Below are 7,742 nucleotides of genomic sequence, written 5' to 3'. Positions count from 1 at the left end.
TACATGACATGTTTGGATGTTTTCTCTTCAACAAAGAAAGCACCCAAACATAAATAAAACTGTAAGATTAGCCGACCACCGTCAACTGTCAAAGGCAAAAAGTGTTTGCGAGAGGAAAACTATAGATAAAACAAAGAAGGAAAAGGGGCGTAACAGAAGATAGCGCTCTGGTAAAAATCAACAAAGAAAGGACAAAGATAAGTCAAAGCAAATAAAAGGAGCAGATTACAGGTTACAGAAATATTGAAGCAATACTCGAGTACCCTCAACCTTTCGAAGTCTTTCTTTTTTTTACATTTTAGTTTTATTCTACTTAAAGTTATATTAAAAGTAGGCAAAGCTTCTTATCAAAATTTACAGTTAGTTATGGTATAAATTTCTTCTCCTTCATAAGTCCCGCCCCTTTTTGGAACTTTGGTCAACTTTTTCATTTCCTCTTCCTGCACTCTACGTCAAAAACAACCAAATTTTAAAGATGATTTAATAAGTACAGGAAATAGGCAAGGAGAAAGTTGACAGACGTCATGCTGAGTGCCAAGTTTGCTCAAATCTTATTAGAGTGAAGAGCAAAAAGGGGCGGGACTTAGGAAGTGGGAGTTACTAAACTGTAAACAAACTTTACATTATTGATAATACAGTATATGCATGCATATGGATTTGGTGTAATGCAGTGATTCACTGATATTTTATTTATTTTATCCTTTGTCAAAAATATACCCATTTCCATCATTTTGTTTAGTTTTTTTTTTTTTTTTAAATACATATTTGTTCCTTATATTTTAATGGTTTGTTTTAGAATAATCAATCACCCTGGCTGGATTTTTTTCAGCTTCTCAAGTGGGAAGTGGGATTTAGACATCTACCTGCCTACTTATAGTACATTTAAATTTTGTATTGGCACAGTGTACAAATATTAAGAACAGATTCATAATAACAAGCTGCACAGCTTTGTTTTTTGTTTTTGCACATCCATCTCCTCAAATTGAAAAGCGACCATGGATTTAGCTTGAACCCGCCTGCATAGTTTACTTCATGCACAGAGCAGGAGGTTGCTGATATTTTGTACACTCAGCATGTTTGAGAAATGTTTGAGTAGGATTGCACTTTTCAACCCAAATTATCTTTGTACTGTGTACCGTCTACTGTATGTACTGTATTACTTACATGTAGAAGGATGGAGAAAAAGTGGAATAAATCTTTGGAAAAAAGAATTAATTGCATCTGACTGTTTTTAAAATTTTGATTGTGAATAGAGTAATTTAGAAGCATTAAACACATTTAAAACACATAACTGATTTAAATAACTGCAAGACCCCACTGTAAAATATATTTATATTATTAGTATTATTATTTTATTCAACATTTTTAGTTTTTATTTTCAGACTATTTAAGAACTGATAAACATGAGTTGTTCTGACTTGAAGCCTTTTTCAGTCAAATGAATTCACTGCTTGGAGTTGAAGTGTAAATAAAGAAGCACAGTCAGTGTATTAGTAGACTTTTTTTTTTTTTTTTTTTGAGTTTTGAGCCCAACTCAAACTCTTTTAAGTTTTGAAATAAACATTTAAAAAGTGTTGCCGACCTATAATCTTTAATTGAGATAATTTAGCTTTCTTCTTTCAATAAACTTGCATCTTTGAGTTTTAGCAACTTAAAAAACTTAACTCAAAGAAAAACTCAAAGATTCAAGTTTAACTTTATCTCAACAAAAGTAGTTGGTAGTTAGTGGTTGGAAAAACTTTTTGAATGTTTTTGAAAAGAGTTTGAGTTTGCAGTAAGTTTCTACTGTTCATTTTTACTGTTTTAGAGTTGATTCTTCTTCCACCGCTGTTCAAACACCAGCTCCATTTAACTCATCTGCAACGCTTACACTGCAGGACCTGTACGACACTCTGACTCATCTGTTCTCACACTGGAGACTGAATATGCCGTCAGCGTTCAAAAGTCAAACAGCTGTCGGTGTTCAGATATTCGATCTTTCGCAACAACAGAGACGAGCCAACTGTGTGAGCGCAACAAACTGACAGAGGGCTGGAAATCATGTGGACGCAAGAAGAAATAATGTCCCCTGAAGGATTTTTCCACTGAAGATGAGAATGTGCAGAGTCACCAGAAATCTGCATGTGTGTTTTCTGTGTGTGTTTAGTTTGCATACTGCATGTGAGTATCAATGCACGTGTTTACATACACAGACAAACATTTGTGATGAGTCGATGTCAGTGAGTCCCTGTCAGCCCGGAGTCAAAAGTAAATGACAATTACTTGAACATTTCAGGTGATTTATATTGTGTATTTATTCAATTTAAAGGCACAATATGTAACATTTATGCATGTAGTATATATCTATATTATATATGTTATTGAGTTGCATACTTACATTATCCCAAAACATGTTTACAACAATGTTCAAACCCAGAGAAATAATTTTGGTCAAAGTGTTTCATTTTGACGCCCGTCAGTGTTGTCATATCCCCTTTATCCCCTCTAGTTGAAACACAGGAAACACCAGCGTAGACTCACAAAGGCGCCTCATTGGCTGCTCATGTCCGTTGCTGTGATGCGTCAGTGTTGCCGCCATATTGAACCAACCAAGACTGGCCTGTAAATCGATGTTTGTAAACGGGGGAAATTGTGGTTCCTCTGGCTGAAAAAACACTGTAATATTTATATTTCTCAAACAGTGCGTAGTTAATACTATCAAAGTGAGCTTGTGATCTAGGCTACGTGGAGTAGAAAAAAGGGTTTTGGTCTTGGTCTTCCTTAGTCTTCTAATCTTACTCTTAAACTGATATTATACTTTCCGTGTCTGCCAGCACACGAGAGTCTGCTGGGGTCCTTTCATCATCTATATGTGTATTTGCAGACTCCGTGCAGCCCTCCATGTTTGTTGTGACTGCGCAGACTCATCTGCAGACCTTTCCTTGTGGCCACTACAGATGTCCATCTACTGCACATGTGTGGAACACAGACTCCAGAAACCAGTATAAATAAAACTGCTTTGGGGTACAAATCTGTCAGTGTAGGTTTTACCCTTGTGATTTGATCATGACCGTCCATAATTTGATCATGATCAAATTTTTAATGGTTTGTTTGACCTTAATCATACCATAGTTGCTATGTGCAGACATTATAGAAAAGTTGGCATTGGACATAAAATTAAAAATGTTATTTAACTTATTCTGTGTTTTTTTTGTCTGGCAAAAAGGTTAAAAGAACTTTGCAGAGCCAGCGATCTCAACTCCAATCAAATTCTGGAGAAATGTGCTGCAGTGTCTGCTTTCTCGTCTCCTTTGGCATTCAGGACAATAGATGATAATTTATGTCCACAGTCGCTTTCAACATTTAAAACGACACACCATTCTGCTGTCCACAAAAAACAAAGGATCAAAGTGACTAACGAAGGATGCAGATCAAATTTGAGTTAAGACAGGCTGACACATTAAACTCAGGGAACACATTGTTGTTTTTAAAATGTGTTTACTGTTCCTTTGTGACATATTGTGAAAAGTTCACGGTCCTGTGGCCTGATGTCAAACTTGGACGCTCCACATCACTGGCCATCAAACACTGTCTGGACAGGAGTCATCTAGAACACAGTGTTCCTTATACAAGTTGTACCAGCCAACTTGCTGCCACATCACTGTGTGAAAGTGTATGTTAATCTTTTAATGTATGATGATGATGAGTTTTTGGGGCAGCAGCTGAGATGGGCAGGTCGGCTCATTTGATAGTGATTTGCACTTAATTTACTAACTTTATCCATAATTCTTTGAGGGATACTTTTGGGATTCAAGTAACAGATTACATCGACTACATTCCATTATGAAATAGCTCAACCTTTCCTCTACTTTCATGTCTGTTTTGTGAACTGCACTTTTATTTTTGTTCACCCTTATCTTCTGTCCTCAGTTTGGGTTCAAAGCAGGTCTCTGCTAGAGCTGTGTCTGATTGGGGTTTTATTTCAGCCTACAAATGGACGATTAACGTCATTCCTTATATTCTACATTAGTCCAACACTGGCTGAGCCTGTGGGAGCAGGAACACATGCTAATGCCGAATTCAAGAGGACCTTCAAAATAAAGAGTAAAACAAGATAAAACATGGCAAAACATACAGCTTTCAAGTTTGAACTCACTGACAGCCAAGACTGATCCATCCATCAGCTTGAGCTGTTTTTTAAGTATTGCTTCATTTATTTAACATACATTGAAGTGTAAACTATGAAAGGAAAAAAAAGATAAAAAAAACATGAACATAGCGGTTTTTGTGGCTGCTTGCATCCCCTGTGGTGGCCTTGTATATAGGGTGGTATTTACTGATTGCCATTATTGTGACTGTCCTGTTTCTGACCTTGCCAGCCAGCACACCTGTTCCTCTTCAGGATAATTGTGAGGAATATATAGAAAGGTAGTGAAACTGTTATGAGGTTAAATTGTCCAGATTTTAAAGAATCAGGGACGAGCAAATTATAAATAAAGCAATTCTGATTTTAAAGCATTTCTTGTTATACATTTTCTATTGGGTTACCATGGTAAACTAATACCAGGAATACTTTAGACGCTGAACAATTATATTATTATATGATACTGAATATTAAGTTAAAGTAGTGTGCCTGATGATTGTTAAAAGATTGTATTCATTGCTCTCATGTCTGCTTCATGGACCCAACATACAGCTGGTCAATGACCTCACCTCCACATCTGTATCCACGGAGACCGTTATAACACTGTTCAAACATGCTGACTGTGTTGAGTCTGCTATCGGCACCGAGTCTTCATAATTTCTACAGCATGTATGCAGAAGTTCACCAGCCCGTGCTGCAGACTGCATGACCAATAAATAAATGTAGATATTTTTCTCTTGTAAAAGTAGAGAGCAAAGTTTTACAGTAATGTTGTTTGGTTGATTTAACAGCTGCATGACAAAGCTGACCTATTTATGAGCAAACAAAAGTCTACAGCTGCTAACATCCCTGTGAGGCTGTGACACTTACCGGAGCAGTGGTAGTGCTCGATGAAGTAATGATCACTAAACTCAGAAATGTTTCTCCCAAACTTAACAAAAATTTCTGTTGAAATATCTTGGAACAAAATTAAAGGCTATAGAACAAGCATGGCTAAAAAAGAGTTGGGTATATGTGTTTTGGAACAAGACTTTACATCTGGTTTCACTTATTGATCTCATAATTTGCTGTGCAAGCTCAACAACTGAGACTGATACAAATAAAATAATAGAGAAAAGATGATAAACTGCAGGCCGATGTTTCACACGAATCTTGAGAAATCTTTTTGTTTATTGTTCTGCTGACTGCTGCAAACTGGGTCATATGTTTCACATTTGAAAACATTTTTAATCCAACAATTTAAGACTTTTTAGTTTAGTTTAATTAAATTTGATCAGTCAAAAGGAGCATTGATCGGGATGAATATTTAAATACTGCAAGACAATTTTAGAGCAGTTTTATGATGGCATGTGCTCACATGTACCAGAAATCAATATTTTCAGGCCTAGACAGAGAATGTGTCTGCGTTTATTCCTGTCTGTTTGCTTTCTCTGATGTATAAAACCAAGGTCACTGTCTGTGTTTAACATCAGTAAACTCTGAACTCTAAACACCATGTTTCAAAGTTTAACATGATGTATACTCATTTTTCTGACTGAATTTTCTCCTTTGAGGCTGTTGAACTTGAGTTTTTGTATTGATTTTACTTGAAGAAACCTCCGACTTCTTATTTCTCTAGACCTTGCATTTTTAGCACTGCTAGCTCTTGACAACTATTAATTTAATTGCTTCATTCAATAGTCTATATATCTTCAAAACTGATTTCATTTCATCACCAGCCTCAGCCTTATTATCCAATTTTTAGCTGTTCAAGGCCTTAAATAACATTTAATCTGTTTTCAACTTTGGTTTGGAAACTGAAGTTAACAAGAACACGAGCTCCAGAGTCAAAACTATGTTTCCCCCAGAGAATAAATAATGAGTTTCAGCCACAGTTTCTGATCCAAGATGTTTGACTACATGTTCACTCTGTCATTGTGTTTAATTGACATTTCACTTATCTTAAACAAAGAATGTAATTTCTTATAAGTTGCTTTGAATTTTTATGACGCCTTAATATTTTATTTATTTATGTTTTGCTTATTTAATAGAGTTTAAGTTAACAAAGCTTCCACCTTATAGATTTGCACTGAGAGGAAAACAGCAGAAATCACAGCAGTAACCAGAGGACAGGAGAACAGCAAATATAATGCTTGTACAGACTGCGGATTTAAATATTTAGGATGTTCTATATATATGATATTACAGAAAGTTACAATTACATTTATACCAAAATAATTGGTAAAATATTCAGACAAATGCAAGACAACAGAACACAACAAAGCTTCACAGTCTTCATGCAGCAGGTACACTGCTGAGACTGGCCCCGACCTGGAAGCACAAGGTTAACACCAGGGTTAATGACACTAGAATTAGTCTGAGCACATGTAGTGCCACCTGCTGGACGCTTTAACTCACCTGCAAACAAAACATGATGCTTTTGATCTTTCAAGTCTTCATTTACTTTGATAAATGGTTTGAGGCTCATCATTGATATCTTGAATTCTGAACAGGGGTCAGAAACATCTTTAACAACTACTTTCATGTACTGTCAAAATTTAAATAAATGTGATGACAGCAACTTTTTGTTTTATTTTATTTGAAGCCTAAACCCTTCATTATTGACCCTGAAAGATAATAGATAATAAATGCTCAGAAACAATGCATTTCTCAGTTTTTTATTACAGAATTAGTTTCAAAAACAACAACAAAAAATCAACCAGTTGTTCCAGTGGACACACTTTTCAGATTATTATTTAGAGAAGTGACTTACTCTTATTTAGCCATGATTGTTCGTAGTTCACATGGAGTGTGGCGCTCACCGAATGTCAGAAATAACTGATCGATCAGTCGGTTATTGTACAATTATTCAACAGGCATCACACATTTCACACCAATAGCTCAAGTTAAAACATGTCTGTTATTGAATTACCATCATTAATTCCATGTAACATTATTTTTCACTCAGTGTACTAGAGACTGAGAATGGGTTGCATCAAAAAGGATTCATTTTTAAACCCGATTAAACCTCAGTTTAGCTTTTATTCTGATTAAATTTAATTCTGGCGCACCAAAACCTGTTCCAATTCCAATTTAAGATGTGTTCATTTTAAACACTTAGGGTGATTTTACTTGGCTAACTCACGTTTTTGCTAGCTTGTAAATAATGTAACGTTTTGTAATTTTTTTTTAACTAGCTAACAATGTAATGTTTTGTTACATTTTTTAGCTAACTAGAAAAGAATGAAACATTTTAACTTTTTAGCTAACTCGGAAGCAATGTAAAGTTTTGTTAACTTTTCCTGCTCTTAAACTAGGACCTGACATCACTCAAATTCATTAATTTAATTTCAATTCAATCATTTATTTTAATTTGTATAAACAAACATCTTCATATCTGTTCATATCACATCGAAACTGTTTATTTTCAGTTTACATCAATAAACTTGGATTAACAAAACAGATTAGTTTTGGGTTGTGCAGTAGAGCTCTGTTTAATTTTACATCTGGATTTACTAGTTTTGCTCTTGATTATAACTAATCTTAGATTAAATTCATCTTAAATGGTGAAACCCAGTCTGAACCCCTAAAACATCTGTGCAGCAAACAGTTAAAGGTGAAATGTGGGAAAATGTAAAAC

The sequence above is a fragment of the Lutjanus erythropterus genome, chromosome 23 (genome assembly GCF_056507025.1).
Source record: "Lutjanus erythropterus isolate fLutEry1 chromosome 23, fLutEry1.hap2, whole genome shotgun sequence".
Lineage (NCBI taxonomy): Eukaryota > Metazoa > Chordata > Actinopteri > Lutjaniformes > Lutjanidae > Lutjanus > Lutjanus erythropterus.
Note: the sequence above shows the minus strand (reverse complement) of the source record.